Below are 20,296 nucleotides of genomic sequence, written 5' to 3'. Positions count from 1 at the left end.
TAAATACCTCCTCAGCTCCTTCTCCTCCAGACTGAAGGGCTTTGTCTGTTCAGCCACTTTTCACATTGAATCTGTCCCATGTCACTTGTCCTTGTCCCCCTCTCCATCCTACTCCAGCCACACTACGAGTCCTCGCACACCAAATGGGACACACTTTTGGCTCCTTCTTTCCCAAAAAAACATCTGCTGCCCAGCGTGGTGGCAGATACCTTGCATCCCAACCTGCCACAGTGAGGAAATGCTCCCATCACCTCCACACAGGGAGAAGTAAATCCCCAGCCATTCTGTGTCCCCGGCACATGAACCAAGGCATATCAGGTACATTCCCATCCCCAAAACACAACACACCCTGCAATAGGCTTAATTGGCACAGGTGTTAATCAAAGGAGGTCCCTTAGAAACTAATGGTGTAATGGGGCTGAAGACCAGCACTAGAGACATGCACCTCTATGAGCCAACGCCAGCTGAGAGTAAAGGTGGGTCCCACTGCATTACATGCTTTCCAGATATACAGCCTCCACGACAGATCGTAGAATCATGGAATGGTTTGGGTTGGAAGGGTCCTTTAAAGGTCTTCTAGTCCAACCCCCCTGCAATGAGCAGGGACATCTTCAACTGCATCAGGTTGCTCAGAGCCCCATCCAACCTGGCCTTGAATGTTTCCAGGGGTGGGGCATCTACCACCTCTCTGGGCAACCTGTTCCAGTGTTTCATCACCCTCATCGAAAAACATTTCTTCCTTACATCTAGTCTAAATCTCCCCTCTTTTAGTTTAAAACCATTACCCCTTGTCCTGTCGCTACAGGCCCTGCTAAAAAGTCTGTCCCCATCTTTCTTCTAAGCCCCCTTTAAGTACTGAAAGGCCGCAATAAGGTCTCCCCGCAGCCTTCTCTTCTCCAGGCTGAACAACCCAACTCTCTCAGCCTGTTCTCTGATCATTTTTGTGGCCCTCCTCTGATAGAGGATTCATTCCTGTTCACACATAAGGAGCTCCAGCAGACATCTAGTTAAAGATATCTAGTTAAAGATCTAGATATCTAGATATCCAGTTAAAGATGTCCCTGCTCTTGCAGGAGGGTTGGACTAGATGACCTGTAAGGGTCCCTTCCAATCCAAAGCATTCTATGATTCCACATAATGAAGTGATGAAGTTGCATGGGCCATGCCCCATCTATCATTGCTATCTGGCCCCAAAGAGCCAGCTCAGGTCCCGGGACCACAGCAGCTCCGACCTGCACCCACACTGCCTGCGGGTGCAGACCCTTCCACACCCAGCCATCCCACCACGGTTTCTGGATGCAACGTGGGCATTTGGCCACTACAACCCTGAAACAAAAGTAGAAGCAGATCAACCTTATAGGACACCCGTGTCCACAGGGAGTGGGAAGAAGAGCCCAGCACCGAACCCAGCTCCTTTAGCAGCTCGTCATCTTTCATAGTGGATTGTTCTTCCATTACCTAAGGATTTCCCTGAAAATTATCTCATAGATCATCCCACCAAACATTAGCAATAGCATTTCCATTGCAACACAACCAAATGCAGGCAATTCACACCTCTCACCTTGCATTTTCTTAAGTAACACGTGTGAGAGACTGAAAGAGTTAATGTCTCAAACATTGTGGCAACTGAGGCGCTATTTGCATGGCTACAGCAGGTCGGCAAGCATGGGGTGGGGGAGATCGAGAGCAGGACATGGAGAGCATGTCAGAGGATGCGCGGTTCTGGGTTCCGACGGACCTTACTATATATGGCCAGAGGTCACACAGAGTTTACCTGAGGAAGGGGCTTGCGACCACCCAAGAGACCCCTCATGACCACCCCCCAGCGCCTGCGCAGAAGATTGAGAACTTTCTAGAACAAGAACCATGTAAGTCCTCAAGGGGCATACCTGGAGGCGGGGATTAGCTTATAAAAGACACGCCCCCCCAGGGAACCAGGTGTGCGCCCATCACTGGAGGATTGCCATGTCTGTCATCGTGGGATCCAAGGGTGGTGATACTTTTCTCTATCCTCCTCTCTTTTCCTTTCCTTTTCTCGCTTCTCTCTTCCTCTACTCTTCCACTATATATAAGTTTGGGATAAATTGTGACGGGTTGCCCGGAAAATAGCTCCATTGCCAAATCGCCTCTGTTCATTTGTTGAGCTTGCCAGTTTGTTAAGTTTGTCTGTCAAATTCACCAGTTAATAAAATTGCTAGTCAGACTGTTCCTCTGAGTCATTGTCGTGACTCTACTGACCACGCAGCTCTGTCGAGCAGAGATTGGCCTTTGTCAGTACACAAACTGTCAGGGAATCAAAAAGATTCACCCATCTCGCAACTCACTGAGTGGGACGAGACAACACGGTACAATAAAACAGCCTGCCCAGATTCCAGTCTAATCTAAAAACAACTTTATGGCTTCTAATTTTAGCACTAATCTTCCTTTGCTATGGTTGTGTGATTTCTAATTATTTTATCCCCAAGCCTTGCTTTGACGGATAGTTGTACATTTTCCAATGCCGAGTGACTTGTAAAGTGCCTTTAAAAAATACGCTGATCATTTCAGGTTCATTTCCAGTTCCTACGCAAATAATATTCTCATATATGGTTTCACTGGGGAATTATTATTATTATTAAAATAGTAATAATAGAAGCAATATAATTGAAAAAGGAGAGCTCTATTTCTTAGGATGATCCCAATCTGATCCCGCAAACACCGTATTTTCTCTTAAAAGTTGTTAAAGAGCATAAATCCGTTATCCAGATACAGATCTCTTAATAATTCAGTGCCTTTGGCTTGGCACTGCTCCCAGAACATTTTGCCTTTATCTATCCTTATTCTGAGGTTACAACACATCGAAGAGCAATCGGCCACTCTGAACCCTTGGGGGGACTTTGTGAGGGACGGCGCGAAGCAGTGGTGGAGACGCACTTGCCTTGATGCTCCCCAGGAGTGTTGCATATGCAAATCCTCCAAATTTATAGCAGCAAAGATCAGCCCTCAGCTGAAGATGTGTCATAGGGGCTTAGGATAAGCCTCCAGCCCAGGCTTCTCAGCAGGCAGATGTTTTCTCTCCTACCATGCTCACCTGAAGCAACCTCTCGATCCTCCTAATTGCTGACCTAGATCAAATCCAGATCTGATACTGTTAAATTTGCACAAAAATTTATTGGGGAGAGGATGCTGCTTGCAGAAAGTTTCAGGATGCTGAGGCAGGCAGCTGCCTGCCTGCCCGGCACTGCCACCGAGTTGCAGGTCCTAGTAGGACCTGCCACCAGCAGCCGGCATCGGGATGGGGGATGCAGACACAGGACTGGTGGATGTTTGGTGGGCTATTTCCTTCCCCAGGATTTACATTGTACTCCGGTCAATTGGAAAACATCCACTTGACCTGTGACATTTTTGTGGTAGTTATTCTCCAAGCTTTGACAGCAGTGGTTTAAACACAGAGCATATGAGCTTCAGCACCGAGAAAGCACCCCATCCCTACAAATTCAGAGCGGATGGGGAAAAATATCGCACCGCAGCCCTGATGGTGAACATATTTCTCTTTTCTTATTCTTCATTTTTCTCTCTTTCACTTTCTGAGCCTGTTTCACCATCCGTGTCTTCTCCCTCCCCATTGGAAACGTGAGCTTAGCTCCCTACCACCCACCACAATATTCAAGAGAGAAGGATACAGGGTGGTGGTTTTTTTTTAATTCCCTGCACAATGCTGTGTATAGAGTATTTGAAATGGAGATTGTCAAAACAGGAAACAACCCAGTCAAAGTCCTCAGGCCTGGGTCCTGAAAATGTCACCGTACAGAGCTGCAAGGGATGGAGAATAGCCCTCTGTTCCCAGACGGAGAAAGGATGCTCTGGGAGAGCAGCCAGCGACACACGATCTGCCCTCACACCATCCTGATCCTGAGAGCTGGGCTTTAACCTCTGCCGAAATCAGTGGGAAACTGTTTTTTATTAACTGAATTATTGGGAGAAAAAATCTGACAGAGGGGGTTAAAAATTATAACCCTCCGTTGGCCAATATTTTTATCAGCATAGGGAATTTCATAAGGAATATAATCTCACTCAGGAAGCCAACCCTACAGGAAATCCTTCATCCTTAGTGTTTCAGAGTAATATCCACAGCATCCTGCTGGCTTCCTTCTTACTCCTCTTAAAACTCACCCAAGATCCTCGCTTCTCAAGCTCACACGCTGAGTTTGAGCTGGCCTTGGCTGGGCTGGAAGAACAAATCTTGGGTCAAATCCTGCCCATGGCCCCCCCGGCAAGGCACTGGGCTGACACCGCATCTCCACAAGGATGCAGAGCAGGGCACTGCTTGGCCCTAGGCTCTTTGATTTCCATCTATCCACCTTGGAGCAAAGATTTAAAGTTTCTCAAAGGCACAACAAGACGACCAGGTTTGGAGGAGAGAATGTAGCTGCTGTGAACCCAGGTAAATAAGATTTTCACAATTTATTTTTCTGCAGAAAATAGTTGCTAGATTTATTTTAAAAAGCAGGCTCCTACAGCTGTAGGTTTTGAGCCCTTCTTAAAAGTCTGACCTGAACAAGTATCCTTGCCAAAAAATATTGATATTTTAAGCCTTCGATTGCTTCTGATGGGAGTGAAAACCTTTGTTTGTTTGTTTTTACAGCTTTCTGCACATTAAGTTGAGGAGAACTTCCCAAGCAGAAGAGCTGGTGACCATTGCCAGAACAGTGATTCAGCAATTCAGGTTGTCCAGAGAGGTGGTAGATGCCCCATCCCTGGAAACATTCAAGGTCAGGTTGGATGGGGCTCTGAGCAACCTGATGCAGTTGAAGATGTCCCTGCTCATTGCAGGGGGGGTTGGACTAGATGACCTTTAAAGGTCCCTTCCAACCCAAACCATTCTATAATTCTATGATTCCCCCTCTGGAAGCAAAGAAGATATATTGTTTTATTTTTGAGGGAACAGTGGTTATTACTGTAGTGTCAAGCCACCGATCTACAGTGACAACCTTCAGGGGGAAAAATAATCCACAGATTCATGTGATGGACAACTAGGAATGTCATTTCAGATGGTCTGCATAGCCCAGAACATCAAATTTCACCCGTCATCCAGGCAGAGAATTAGAATAATTACCTAGGGCCTGATCCTGAAAGGTGCTGAGTGCAGTCAAGTGGTCTCTGCTCTCATAGAGTTCAGGATCTCAGGAGCTCTCAGCAGGGTCAGCCTTGGAGCCTGGGCAAAACAAGATAGGTCAGTCTTAGTCCAGTCATTTGTAAAGAAACCTATACAACCTATAATTAAAAAAACAAAACATCCCAGCTCCATGTGCCGGCCCCGTATTCCTGCATGGGGAGCTAATGCAAGGGTCATGCAGAGCATGGCCAGGGAGATGCTCTCCAACCCACAGGCATTCTCCACAGATCAGGGATGGATGCCTGCAGCACACGGGAGAGAAACTACACCAGGATGGATGTGTCCATAGAGCTTCGGTCCACATCCAGGAACATCAAAATTATGTTCCTCAGGAGTACTGATTTATCCAAGCCATCACGCATGGACACATACACTGTCAACACCGTCCCGGAGCTAACACACCACCCTGGCAGAAAACAAACTCCAGGGTTGCCTTGCCAAGTCTACAGGAAGTGATAAACCTGGAGATAAGAGAATTTTGCCAGGTTTCCAGGGAGGAAGCCTAGGAACACCCCTCAATGCTCCCTGCCGGCTGGCAGTGACACGCAGCATGCCAGCCCCGGGCGGGCACAGCCGTGCCAAGAGCAGGGTGAAGGGAGGGAAGAGGATGACGGGGACAGGATGATGGCACTTTTCTCCATACGGCCCTTTGTTTTGGGAGGTCCCCCGAGATGCTCGGCTCGGGGTGGCCAAGTCCTTCTTCTTCCCCTATAAGGGGAACGGATGAGGGGAGGAAAACAATGCTCTCTCCTCACTTGCCTCATGGAAGAACAAAAGCACAGTGATCCCTTCCAAAAATGTCTTTTGAGGAACAGATGATAGAGCCTGAAGGCCCAGTATTTCTGGATTATTTATTTTTGGATGAACACCAGCCTGGCAGCATCTTTCTGTCCTTCTTCCAGGCTCTTGCAGGACTTGCCCAGAGCTGCATGGGTCATGCAGGGCTTGCACAGACCCCAAACCCAGTTGGGTATTTAACATCCAGCACCTTGTAGAGGTGATGAAACCAAAAGTGAGGTTCCTCCACCCAGACCCCATCACAAGCAAGCCTCAGCCATGGGGTGGAAGGGACAAGGGGGCATCACCCACCCATAGCCCTGGTCCAGCGGGATGTGTTCGGCAGGAAGGGTCTGCCCCAGCCTGATCCCACTGGAAACTGGGACCAAAACCCACTAAAGCCAAAACCAGCATCAGACCTTTCATTGCTCAGTGGCAGTGGTTGCTACAAAGCAGAAGGGGATTTCTGCCATGCTGATTGCTCATGGAAAGTCCCTGACTGGCCCACAACCATGGAAAAAATGGAAAATATAACTTTAATACCAAGTTGGTGGCAGGCTGTCTATTTTTCTCTCCTGTGACTAGTTACCATGGATAGATTTCTGAGGTCGACCATGCAATTGTTCACTGCACTGCTCCTATTAAACAGAAGATGAGCAAATCATCCCATTCATACCGTACTTTAATTTCCAGAAATTCTTTGTTCATTGTTTGCTTAAATTATTTCTCTCATTTAAAGAAACAATGCAAACTTACAAAGGCAGGGCCCAAATCTCTCGAGTAACCCTGCTGTGGTTTGTTACTTCTACACTAGTTAACAAGACCAGTAATTTCCCTAAGGTTTAATAGAAAATCTTCTTTCCAGAATTCAGAGAGGCAGGATATTTTAACAAACTCATTATTGTATTCCAGTTATGTCGTAGGTGAGGGATATCCTAGGCAAGGCACAGGTCCTCCTCAGGGGTACTGTATAAAAACAGGTACCCTAAATGGAGCTTTTTTTACCCAAAGGGGTGAAAGTACCCTAAATTGAGCTTTTTTCACCTAAAGCTACCCCCCTTCAGCTGCGGAAGGAGACCTGGGGGTCCCTGTCTCTCTGCTGAGCCTTGCCTTGCTCAGAGCATCAGCTCCAGCTCTGCTTGGAAACGGGCTCCCGAAGCATCCTGGTCCTCATCCCAAAATGCAGACTGGTTTATCACAGTATGCTGGGATGAAGTAGATGATACTGGAGGGGCGGATCCGAGATCTCCCTGGGGTGGATGTGCTGGAAGAGGTGGGCGTACAGCCTGTTTTGCTAATGATATGGATTGCAAAGTAAACAGGACACCTGCCCATTGCCTGCCCATAAACTGCCTTTCTCACTAGTTTTACAAACCTCTTTCCAGGACCAAATCAGAACACATTATAAAAATTAAAATAAACACAGAGCAGAGCTTGTGGAAAACAAGCAAACACATAAAACACACACAAAGATATATATCTATGTATATATATTATATATATTATATATATATATAAATATATATACATGTGCATCTCTATAGCACTTTACTGGGCTGTTTTTTTTATATATATATATATAATATATATATATACATATAATAATATAATATATATATTATATATTATTATAATATAATACTATATATATATATAAAACAGCCTAGTAAAGCGCTATTGAGATGCACATGCAGGTGAAATGCATCCTATGCTGGGTGAGAAGCTGGCAGTGCTGCCTTCACTTATAAGGACATTTGCCCTACAAGTGCCTCTGCAGCTCCTTGATATTATTTCTACAATAGGATTTATCAAGCAACAGCTACAGATGTTTGCATGGAGTCTTCTCGCTTATCCAGTGATAATACTGCGTGCCTGGGACAGCCGAACAAATCATACCGTGTAAATAATAAATAATGGAGGGTTAATCAGAAAGAGGCAGTGAGCGATCTGGAGATTCCCACAGACACCCTGCCGTGAGGAAGGAAACAAGAAAATACCCTGACCTAAGCAGGGGTGTCTGACACACACACAGAGATCACAGGGAGATCACAGGAGCTGTTTGCAGATCACTTACCGAAAATGAATAATTCAAGCAGAAGCGGCTGGAAGTATGAGAACAGATAGATGGGAGCTCACCGCCGGTGCTTCGGCAGGTTTTATTTTATCAGGCAAGGCAAAGAAACCACAAGCCCCAACAAAAATCCTTAGCCTAGCATTGCCAGTGTCATGACTTTACTGTGAATCTCATGATATACAGTGTTTTACCAGATCCCCAGCTGATGATGAGCATCCTTTCCCTTTCTCCTCCAGGCAGTTTTGTGATTATTTGGCTGGGGGTGGGGGAAAATGATGCATTTTTTTGAAACCTTTAGGACCCACCAGTAGTCCACTGCCTAATTACACGAATCATAGAATCATAGAATGGTTTGGGTTGGAAGGGACCTTTAAAGGTCATCTAGTCCAACCCCCCCTGCAATGAGCAGGGACATCTTCAACTAGATCAGGCTGCTCAGAGCTTTGTCCAACCTGACCTTGAATGTTTCCAGGGATGGGGCATCTACCACCTCTCTGGGCAACCTGCTCCAGTGTTTCATCACCCTCATCGAAAAACATTTCTTCCTTATATCTAGTCTAAATCTACTCTCTTTTAGTTTAAAACAATTACCCCTTGTCCTATTGCTACAGGCCCTACTAAAGTGTCTGTCCCCATCTTTCTTATAGGCCCCTTTTAAGTATTGAAAGGCTGCAATAAGGTCTCCCTCGAGCCTTCTCTTCTCCAGGCTGAACAACCCCAACTCTCTCAGCCTGTCCTCATAGGAGAGGTGTTCCATCCCTCTGATCATTTTTGTGGCCCTCCTCTGGACCCACTCCAACAGGTCCATGTCTTTCCTGTACTGAGGACTCCAGAGCTGGATGCAATACACAAAGTGTCCACCAACAAAAAAAAAGGCGTTTCCTTTGAGGGATCACACCAGCTATCAACTTTCTGGCTTCCACCCACCCCCAAGAACCTCTCTGGGAAAAGACACGATGCTCAGAGACTGGCTTACAGCCTTCAGGCTCCTCTGCCCCTGGAAGAGCTCATGCTTCAGTGGGGTTCAGCTATAAAGGAGAATGGATGGGGAAAAAAAGGTGCCAGGGAGGAGGATGGAAAAGAGAAGAAACCAAAAAGGGGAGGGGGGGAAGAAGGGATAAGGGATGTTCTCTTATCCTTATTTCGAAAGGAAAACACAAGTAGGGTTGCTCCTGTAGGGATAGGTTAGTAGCCCACACCCAACATATTATCAGGAGGACTGGAAGCCTGTAAGCAAATAAAAAACCATGAAAAGAGGCAGAGATTGTAAAGACAGATGGTGGAAGTCAAACACAGCTTTGGTGCAACCTGAAGAAATCCAAAACTCACCCCCCTGATAGCACATTGCCATGTATTGATGGCCACCAGGAAGGCCATTGTTGCCCAGTACCAAGGGGCAGGTCTCCCACATGAGGAGATGGCCACAGGAGCAGGTCTCCCACATGAGGTCAGAAACAGGGCACCCAGGCTGGTGACTGCCCAGTGAGCCTGGGGACTCCTCATCCGCAGAGAACTGGAGGTGTCAAGGAGGGATTTGACAGAGAGGACGCTGCCTTAGCGGGACTGGCAAAGGTCCCCAATGGAGAGACATGCCTCACTGCTAGTGACACGCTCTGGGATTCGTGAACCCTTTGGGAATTCCTGCCCTGCATCTACACGCACATTGCCCTGCTTCAATTCACTCCTATGCACTGCACTGCTGCCAGGCCTGGATTTGGCCCCAAAACTTCACCAAGCTCTTCTCCTGCTGAACTGAAAGAAAACTGCTGTGCATATTGATGACACACTGGGTCACAGTCCCCTTGCATAAAACATATTTCTTGATACTGCATGAAATGTCTCTGACGCAAAAATCACAGTGATAGTAGAAGACATTCACCCAAGATCACAACACAAAAATCCCAATAAATGTGGTTCTCAGGGTAAACCAGATGAGAAGCATCCAGGCATCCCAAGCTAGCTGCGACCTTTGATGTTACCAGCAAACAAGTCTACCCTTTCAATTTGTCCTTGAACATAAAAATATTGATTCTATCCACACTTCCCATTCTTAAACTCTCCTATTCTTAAACTACTTAAGCTTAATCTTCTGAATTAAAAACAACCTTCAGCACCATTGCCTGTAGCATCCTTGATCTAGAAAGCTCAGTCTGGAACTGACATCTCAATGGTGTCTACTACAGATGCTCTATTACCCACGTTAAGAAAATTTCACTTCAATCTTTAGTATAAACTGAATTATCTCTGGTAGTAAACCTGTTTCTTGCCAAGAGCTAGAGAGGCCTTTATAGACCGAGCACAGGCCACACATGACACATCTCCGCGTTACCCAAAATGTGGATGTGGTTGGCCACGCACCACATCCAATCCTCAGGGCTCTGGGTTCCCCACCTTGTTTTTTCATTCCATGCAGAAAAATTAACTAATTAATATGTCTGACAGATGTTCTTTGAAAGAGATATCGTGTCTTCAAAACACAAGATGATGAAAGGAGTAATTGAGTAGATTAGATTGACCAGAAAAGCAAGGATTGTAGCATAACAGTGGAAAGCACAGCTTTAAATCTTTCTGTGATATTTATGATGGTTTTATTTGCATATCAAACTACATGCCAAGTAGCTGTATATAAATCTATGATGAAATTATGGCGTGTAGCTCTCCAAAGTGAAGAAACACCAGGGCTGGGCTGCATAATCACCCTTAACTCTGCCCCTCCAGGTGTTCCCATTCTAGCTCACTCCTAATGATCATGTACTATTTCTCAATAATGCAACTGAACAACGTGCATCTTGTGCAACCATATAGACGCATACGCAACATTTCCATATACAATAAGCTATTTGGTGTGTGGTGGGACCTCTGCATCTCCCGTGGCCAATTCAGGATCATTATTTTTTCACTCTCCTCCAGATAGTTACATCTGCCTGCTGCCCCTTGTCTCAGACTGCCATCTCTTCAGGGCAAGCTTTGGCTCTGTTGAGGCTTTGTGCAACCTCGTAGGAAAGTGGGGATCCTGCTTGAGGACCTGTAGGTGACACTGGGATGCAAACAATAATAGAGACGCATGCTCTCATTTTACATATCAAGAGGAACGTGGGGAAGCAACAGCTTGGTAGGGCAGCAGCACCACCTGCCTCAAGTGTGGACTGGAAGGGGTGAGCACTTGTAGTCAAACTAGCTGCCTCAATGAGGTCTTTGTGCTCTGCCAGACATCTGCAGAAGGCAGCATGCAAAGCTGGAGCCTACAGCCCCATGTGCAGTCACAGCTAGCACCAGTTACAGCCAGCACTGCCTGAAAATTGGGCCAGCCACCCTGGCAGCGCAGGCAGGGAAAGGTCTGGGGAGAAGGGGTCCCGGAGGGCAAGCAGTGCTGGTGCTCCACATGGCTTTGTGTAGATGAGGAGTACTGGTGCAGGTCCCTGTACAAATAAATCAGGCAGCTACGTGATCCCAGCCCATCCCAACACCTGGATTCAGTGGTTCTACCCCCTTTCAATACTTGGAATTAAAAATGAGACTTAATATATTGTGTTGTTATGACAGTTATGGCCCAGTTATGGCCCCCTCCCTCTCTTGCCCCCTTCACCTACCTGCCTCTTTTACCCTAGGACAGCCACATTATCTCCCATGATGTTCTACACGTACAGACCAGTGGTCAGGAGCGAGTCCCTAAAACCAGTGCCTATGCTCCCTCCCAGTTCCCTTCTACTGTGTCGTGGTTTAGCCCCAGCTGGCAACTAAGCACCACGCAGCCGCTCGCTCACTCCCCCCACAGAGGGATGGGGGAGAGAATCAGAAGAGCAAAAGTAAGAAAACTCGAGGGTTGAGATAAAGACAGTTTAATAGGGAAAGCAAAAGCCACGCACGCAAGCAAAGCAAAGCAAGGAATTCCTTCACTACTTCCCATGGGCAGGCAGGTGTTCAGCCACCTCCAGGAAAGCAGGGCTCCATCACGCCTAACGGTTACTTGGGAAGACAAACGCCATCACTCCAAATGTCCCCCCTTCCTTCTTCTTCCCCAGCTTTATATACTGAGCATGACGTCATGTGGTATGGAATAGCCCTTTGGTCAGTTTGGATCAACTATCCTGGCTGTGTCCCCTCCCAGCTTCTTCTGCACCTGGCAGAGCACGGGAAGCTGAAAAGTCCTTGACTAGTGCAGCAACAACTAAAACATCTCTGTATTATCAGCACTGTTTTCAGCACAAATCCAAAACGTAGCCCCACACCAGCCACTATAAAGAAAATTAACTCTATCTCAGCTGAAACCAGGACATACTGGGATACCTAAAGGACACTGGTTCTTCATAGCCTTACAATGAAACAAACAAGCCATCAACTGGGTCAGCTGCTACGATGGGCAACTGTTCCATCTTATGATTACTGCCAGTCTCCCTTCATTCACCTAGGGCCACCAAATTATGCTAGCAGGAGGTTCAAGACAAGGAAACAGAGATGATTTCCCTGCAGCAGATGGTGGATCTGCAGAACTCCTTGCTGAAGAACTTGCAGGAGCAAGTGTGCATGGGCTTCAGGAGAGACTGGATGATCCACTGGGATTAATAAACAGATGTACCACTACAGGATCAGGAAATCCCTGTCACTGGAAACAGGTCTTCTTATGAACAATTAGACCAAGAGAAAGAGCCTCATACCACAAATTTCTTGCCACTGTCACCGTGAGTGTTTTGTTTGCAGGTGACTTATGGCCCCAAGCAGGGGAAGCATCACTGCACATCAGGCACTGTACAGAGATACATCAGAAGAGTTCCCACCTCAAATGGGTGGGACAGACACGTCGTGGGAGGCATTTTACTGGTGGGGAAGTGTCACCCAGACACTGTGTAAGACATGCTGCACAGAAAAGCTGTGCCTAAGGTGGGAATCAAGCCCTGATCTCCTGAGCCCCCTTCCAGTTTCTAATGACACCCCTGTCCTTCATGGTTGATAGGGACTGGTCCTGCCTGCCTCCCCTGTAGCTCATACACCGATGTATCTCAAGAAACATCCTTTTTCACATGGAAATCTTGCCCAGGCAGCAAGTGAAAACGTTGGACATTAACGGAGGAGAGCAACTCCCTGGGATAGCCAGAAATCAACTCTACAGCATTTGATGTGTGTGGGACACACCACTGAAGGGAAGCAACACTCCTGTTCATGCACCCACAATACTATTTACCTTCTTGATGATCTCGTGATGCCACTTCTGGGTTGGGATTGATATTAACCACTCTGAGCTTTCCCTGCAGATGTGCTACCAAGTAGGTCTTCTTCCAGGAAAATCCCAGACATAAACAAGCCACCCCTAGAGATGATGTGAAGGGGAGCAAGGAATGAGCCTGGACTCCTCGGGACCATTTTTTTTGGCCCAACTGAGGTAGCAAGTTTGACTAATTAGAGCGATTAGGCACATATTCAGACATAAAATATTAATATGAGAACAAATCAAAGGCAGCTTGGCTGGCTGGGCTCCTGCTTTGAATTCATTACATACATAAAAAAAATAAAAAGAAGAAAAAAAATAAAAAAGGTTTTATCTTTTCAAGTACATATGAAAAGGTATAAATTCCTGACTGACTGCAGCACTTGGCCTCACTGCGCTGGTAATTGGAACCAGCGTGCTCCGCTTCCCGGGCGTCCCATTCACAAGCGCGAGAAGGAAGTGTTCAATTTTTCAATAGGAAATTTCATCGCCGGAAAACAATCCACCTTCCTTGCCTCCGAAGAAAAGCTGGAGGGCAAGTTCTCTCCTTGACCACGGTTTTGGCTTATTGCCAGCCCTAGCCAGAGCTGCTGGGGGGCAGGAGGAAAGGCTGCAGCACTGACTGCTGAGACCATCCCGAAGCCATGAGATTGCCCTCAACACTGTGAGCTCAGTGCTTTTTTTTCTTGCAAACACATTGGGTTCTTTTTTTTTCCTTTGGGAGAGCTCAGACGTTCAGTTTGCAACTTTTCTTTCCATAACCACACAGGACAAACATGTCCAGATTTTGTCATGACAGTTTTCCTGAGATTTTCAGCTTTCCACCCAATTTCAGACCTGGAACTTAGAATCACAGAATCATTAAGGTTGGAAAAGACCTTTAAGATCATCTAGTCCAACCATCAATCCAACACCTCCATGCCTACTAAACCATGTCCCAAAGTGCCACATCTACACATCTTTTAAATACCTCCAGGGATGGTGACTCCACCACCTCTCTGGGCAACCTGTTCCAATGCTTGACCACCCTTTCAGTAAAGAAATTTTTCCTAATATCCACTCTAAACCTCTCCTGACGCAACTTGAGGCCATTTCCTCTCATCCTATTGCTAGTTACTTGGGAGAAGAGACCGACACCCACCTCACTACAACCTCCTTTCAGGTAGTTGTAGAGAGCAATAAGGTCTCCCCTCAGCCTCTGCTTCTCCAGGCTAAACAACCCCAGTTCCCTCAGCCGCTCCTCATAAGACTTGTTCTCCAGACCCTTCACCAGCTTCGTTGCCCTTCTCTGGACACACTTCAGCACCTCAATGTCTCTCTTGTAGTGAGGGGCCCAAAAGTGAACACAGTATTCAAGGTGCAGCCTCATTAGTGCTGAGTACAGGGGCATGATCACTTCCCTACTCCTGCTGGCCACACTATTTTTGATACAAGCCAGGATGCTGTTGGCTTTCTTGGCCACCTGGGCACACTGCCAGCTCATATTCAGGCGGCTGTCAACCAGCACCCCCAGGTCCTTTTCCACCAGGCAGCTTTCCAGCCACTCTTCCCCAAGCCTGTAGCGTTGCATGGGGTTGTTGTGACCCAAGTGCAGGACCCGGCACTTGGCCTTGTTAAACTTCATACAATTGGCCTTGGCCCATCGATCCAGCCTGTCCAGGTCCCTCTGTAAAGCCTTCCTCCCCTCAAGCAGATCAACACTCCCTCCCAATTTGGTGTCGTCTGCAAACTTACTGAGGGTGCACTCAATCCCTTCATCCAGATCATTGATAAAGATATTAAACAGGACTGGCCCCAACACAGAGCCCTGGGGAACACCGCTTGTGACCGGCCACCAACTGGAGTAAACTCCATTCACCACCACTCTTTGGGCCCGGCCATCCAGCCAGTTCTTTACCCAGCAAAGAGTACACTCGTCCAAGCCATGAGCAGCCAGCTTCTCCAGGAGAATGCTGTGGGAGACAGTGTCAAAGGCTTTACTGAAGTCCAGGTAGATAACATCTATAGCCTTTCCCTCATCCACTAGGCAGGTCTACGACCACCTGGTCGTAGAAGATCAGGTTGATCAAGCAGGACCTGCCTTTCATGAACCCATGCTGGCTGAGCCCAATCTCCTGGTTGGCCTGCACATGCCTGTTGAGCGCGCTCAAGATGAACCGCTCCATAATTTTCCCTGGTACTGAGGTCAGGCTGACAGGCCTGTAGTTCCCTGGGTCCTCCTTCCGGCCCTTCTTGTAGATGGGCGTCACATTGGCAAGCCTCCAGTCGTCTGGGACCTCCCCTGTTAACCAGGACTGCTGATAAATGATGGAGAGTGGCTTGGCAAGCTCCTCTGCCAGCTCCCTCAGTACTCTCGGGTGGATCCCATCCGGCCCCATAGACTTGTGAGTGTCCAGGTGGCGTAGCAGGTCGTTAACTGCTTCCTCCTGGATTATGGGGGGTTTATTCTGCTCTCCATCCCTGCCTTCCTGCTCAGGGGGCTGAATACCCTGGGGATAACTGGTCTGACTATTAAAGACTGAGGCAAAGAAGGCATTAAGTACCTCAGCCTTTTCCTCATGTTTTGTCACTATGTTCCCCCCCTCCCCGCATCCAATAAAGGAGGGAGATTCTCCTTGGCTCTCTTTTTGTTGTTAATGTATTTGTAAAAACATTTTTTATTATCTCTTACAACAGTGGCCAGCTTGAGTTCTAGCTGGGCTTTTGCCTTTCTAATCTTCTCTCTGCTTGACTTGATGAGATCCCTGTACTCTTCTTGAATTGCCTGCCCCTTCTTCCAAAAGTGGTAAACTCTCCTTTTTTTTTTCCTGAGTTCCAGCAAAAGCTCCCTGTTCAGCCAGGCCGGTCATCTTCCCCGCCGGTTTGTCTTACGGCACATGGGGACAGCCTGCTCCTGCGCCTTTAAGACTTCCTTCTTGAAGAATGCCCAGCCTTCCTGGACCCCTTTGCCCTTCAGGACTGTCTCCCAAGGGACTCTCTCAACCAGTGTCCTGAACAGGCCAAAGTCTGCCCTCTGGAAGTCCATGGTAGTGGTTTTGCTCACCCCCCTCCTTACTTCGCCCCGAATCGAGAACTCTGTCATATCATGGTCGCTAAGCCCAAGACGGCCTCCAACCACCACATCTCCCACCAGTCCTTCTCTGTTTGTAAACAGCAGGTCAAGCAAGGCACCTCCCCTGGTAGGCTCACTTACCAGCTGTGTCAGGAAGTTATCATCTTCCACACATTCCAGGAACCTCCTAGACTGCTTCCTCTCTGCTGCGTTGTATTTCCAGCAGACATCCAGTAAGTTGAAGTCCCCCACGAGAACAAGGGCTAGTGATTGTGAGACTCCTGCCAGCTGTTTATAGAATGCTTCATCTGCCTCTTCATCCTGGTTGGGTGGTCTATAACAGACACCCAGCAGGATATCTGCCTTGTTGGCTTTCCCCCTCATCCTTACCCATAAGCGCTCAACCTTATCGTCATAATCGCCGTGTTCTACACCATCGAAACACTCCCTAACATACAGAACCACCCCACCGCCTCTCCTTCCTTGCCTATCCCTTCTGAAGAGCTTATAGCCATCCATTGCAGCACTCCAGTCGTGAGAGTCATCCCACCACGTTTCTGTGATGGTGACTAAGTCATAGCTATCCTGCTGCACAATGGCTTCCAGCTCCTCCTGTTTGTTGCCCATGCTGCTTGCATTGGTGTAGATGCACTTGAGCCGGGCTATTGATTTCACTCCCAACATTGGCATGCCACCCTTAGGCTCCTCTCTAGTGAGCCTGGTTACATCCCCTTCCCCCTTCAAACCTAGTTTAAAGCCCTCTTGATGAGCCCCGCCAACTCATGGGCGAGAATCCTTTTTCCCCTTTGAGATAGCTGAACTCTATCTGTCACCAGCAGGCCTGGTGCCATGTAAACATCCCCATGATCAAAAAAACCAAAATTCTGCTGATGGCACCAGCCTCTGAGCCATGTGTTGAGCAGGTGAGTTTCCTTGTTCCTTTCGGTATTCTTCCCTGCCACTGATGGGATTGAGGAAAACACTACCTGTGCTCCTGATCCCTCAACCAATTGCCCCAGTGCCCTGAAGTCCCTTTTGATCGCTTTTGGACTTCTCTCCGCAACCTCATCATAGCCAACCTGCATAACCAATAGCAGGTAATAATCAAAGGACCGTACCAGACCAGGGAGTTTCCTAGTAATGTCTCTAACCCAGGCCCCAGGGAGACAGCAGACTTCCCTGTGGGCTGGGTCTGGTCAGCATATTGGGCCCTCTGTTCCCCTCAGAAAGGAATCACCTATGACAATTACCCTCCTTTTTTTCTTAACAGAGGCAGTCGTAATACATGGGGCTGGCTGGCTTACCCAAGGCAACCCCCTGGATGGACCTTCATCTACATCCTCATCCTCATTTGCCTGGCCCTCAAGTTCCAGAGCCCCATATCTGTTGTGTAAGGGCAACTGGCAAGGTGAGGGAGGCCGGGGGGGTCCACCTGCCGCCCCAAGCAGGGACCTGTTTCCATTCCCCCCCGTCTCCTAGGTCCCCTCCTCCTGCTGGGTGGCAAGAGGGTGGGGGATCCTCTGCTTCTTGTGGAGCCTCCATCAGCTGCCTTGGCCTCAGGGATGGTAGGGTGTGGCTCCACCAGTCTATCTCCCTCTCACACTCCCTGATACTCCTTAACCTTTCCACTTCCTCTTTCAGCTCTGCCACCAGGCTGAGCAGATCATCCACCTGGTCACACCGAAAACAGTTGTTGTCTCTGCTGCCCTCCGGTATGAGTGACAGGCTCAGGCACTCCCTGCAGCCGGAGACCTGGACAGCTGTATGTTTGCGTGGGAGCTCCGTCTGGGTCGCCACATTCTTTCTGGCAATGGCTTTCGGGCGAGTGGAAACCATAGCTAGGTCCTCTCCTGGGAGGGCAATGACAACTAGTTAGGTTACCCTTTAGAGCCAGGAAGGGGACTGCGCCCTGCCCAGTCGCCCTGCCTGCGCGAACTGCCGCGCCACGCTCCTGGTCGCCGCGCTCCTGGTCGCTCGCGCTCCCTGGGGGCAGCTCTTGTATGTGAGGGGGTTTGGCCGCCGTCACTCTTGTCCCTGCCCACGCTGAGTCAGAGCTGCCGCTTGTCAGGAGCTCACTCTTTCCCGCTCTGCGGAGGGGGCTGGGGTACCCTCTCTCTCCCTGCGCTTCTTGTCCTTCTTAGGAAGGGTCCCCCGGCGCGATCCTCCGCTCCGGAGCCCTTCGCCTCGGTGGCTTCCGTGGTGAAATGGAAAGCACCCAGGTGTATTCAAGGGCCATACTAACATGCAAGGGGATATTTTGCACAGGGATTTCCTCAGAGACAGAGCACACTAAGTAGATTTTTATGAACTTGGGACACCCCCAGCCATATAGGACTGAGCAAAAATCACCTTACATCAACAGCTTTTTTTAATATCATTTTTTTAACTTCATTTTAAATCCTGAAGTTGGTGCTTTAGAGAAGTTTAATAAGGCTTCAAGGCCACAAAAACCCAGCAGGACTCAAGAAAACCAAGCAACAGGCAAAGGGACTAGGCAGTGCGATGGCAGATGAAATGCAGCACCAGCTAACAAAAAAACAATGGAAAACAACTTCTGACAGTGGTTGCTGTAAGGATCAAGCTTCAGGACTACATAGACTCAGAAGCAATTGTCCTGTGCTTCTGTATGCATAGTGCAAATTTAAAAATCAAAATTTACTTCTACTTTTAAAACTTACTTGAAAAGTTATTTTCCTCCTTGTTATTTATGTATTTCACAGCATTAACTAATAGTTCCCACCGTAATGGCTTATTTCTTTATGTACCTATAGAAAAGCTGCATTCTGCAGCCTTCTTCGCCTGCTTTCCGAGCCATCCCTGGGACAGAGCTGGGAGAGGAAGGACTCCCTCCATCATGCGGTCTTGGTGCCTTCCTCTATCACTTCCAGGGCCAGAGGGCTGGACGAGAAAGCAATCATAGGCAATGCATGAAGGAGTTCCTCAAAAGTACATCAAACTCCATCTTTACACCTCTTTTCCCCTAATATCTCTAGAAAAGGGTTGTCGCAGAGCCATTCTTAACCGATAGATAGAAACAGTCTTGTAACTCCCAGTGCAGCATCATTAGGGTACTTTAAGCCATACTTAGGGTACTTCTGGCTGCCACAAGTTGATCAGCAAAGGGAATTTCCGAAGCAGACTGGTGTGTGACTGGGAGTGCAGACCTGGACCAGTAACTGATGGCACAAGGGGCAGGAGATGGGCAGACAGGTAAAGCTGAGGGCAGCAGCTGGAGTAGAATAAGGAAAGCTTAGTACAAAGTCAGTATGGAGCCACAGGGAGTGTTAGATATTTTGGGATATTTGGGGCAATGGGGGCACTTGCTGTTCCTCCACTCCAGTAGGAGATTGTGCTTTCTCCCCAAGAAACCGGGGTACTAGCCTATGCTGAGTTAGGCACAGGATGCCTTATGCAGCCCCGAAGGAAGACATAAAGACTATAGCATCAAAGTACTGAAAGAGTCCTCAAGAAGTCTTCTGGTTCACCCCTGGCCCAAAGCAGGGGTCCCCAAGGATGCACAGGAGATGCTTGGCTAGTTTAGGACTGCCATGGATGGACCCACAGCACTGACAGGTCCCTGCGGCTTCACCAGCCTTTTCTTTAGAGGTACTTTACTGCTCCAAGGATCTGCTCTCAATGTGAAGACCCATCACTGGACCCTACTAACTCCTCAACAAGCCAAGAAAGTCAGGCAACACTTTATCTCTGCTGGACTTCATCCTGGCCTTGACACACAAAGTTTGGACCCTCCTGTTGGACTCAGACTCCAAGCCCTAATCCAGACCTGAACACCAGAGTTTATCGCTCTTCTTGAGCACCAAGGATCATGCTAAACCCCAACAAATTTCGGAGCAAATGAAATGCAAGCATCTATTTTTGCAAGCCAGGATCACCTTTGTTGAGCCGCCACCAAAGCTCTTCCTAGAAGTCATTAACCGCGATGGCCAAAACACGATTCCATCTCACTCCTCTCCTGCCTCTTCAAGGATGGCAGCACTTGAGCCGCTGCAGCGCTGATTGTCCTATTGTTCCACA

The 20,296-nt window shown here is 48.0% G+C and overlaps 1 protein-coding gene across 4 annotated transcripts in view; it reads right to left on the bottom strand.

Annotated features, from left to right (window-relative positions):
• The window catches only part of ZBTB7C (zinc finger and BTB domain containing 7C), a 179,644-nt gene that overhangs the window by 93,419 nt on the left and 65,929 nt on the right, over positions 1-20,296 (bottom strand). For 2 of the 4 annotated variants that reach the window (XM_072860227.1, XM_072860228.1), the window contains one exon: positions 5,096-5,194. The exons of the other annotated variants lie outside the window; for them this stretch is intronic. The gene's annotated coding sequence lies outside the window, so the exon portion shown is untranslated. The remainder of the gene's footprint in view (positions 1-5,095; positions 5,195-20,296) is intronic. 4 annotated transcript variants of the gene reach the window in all.

This window comes from Ciconia boyciana, chromosome 4 (assembly GCF_034638445.1).
Source record: "Ciconia boyciana chromosome 4, ASM3463844v1, whole genome shotgun sequence".
Taxonomy (NCBI): Eukaryota; Metazoa; Chordata; class Aves; order Ciconiiformes; family Ciconiidae; genus Ciconia; species Ciconia boyciana.
This window is presented reverse-complemented; position numbering and strand designations above follow the sequence as displayed.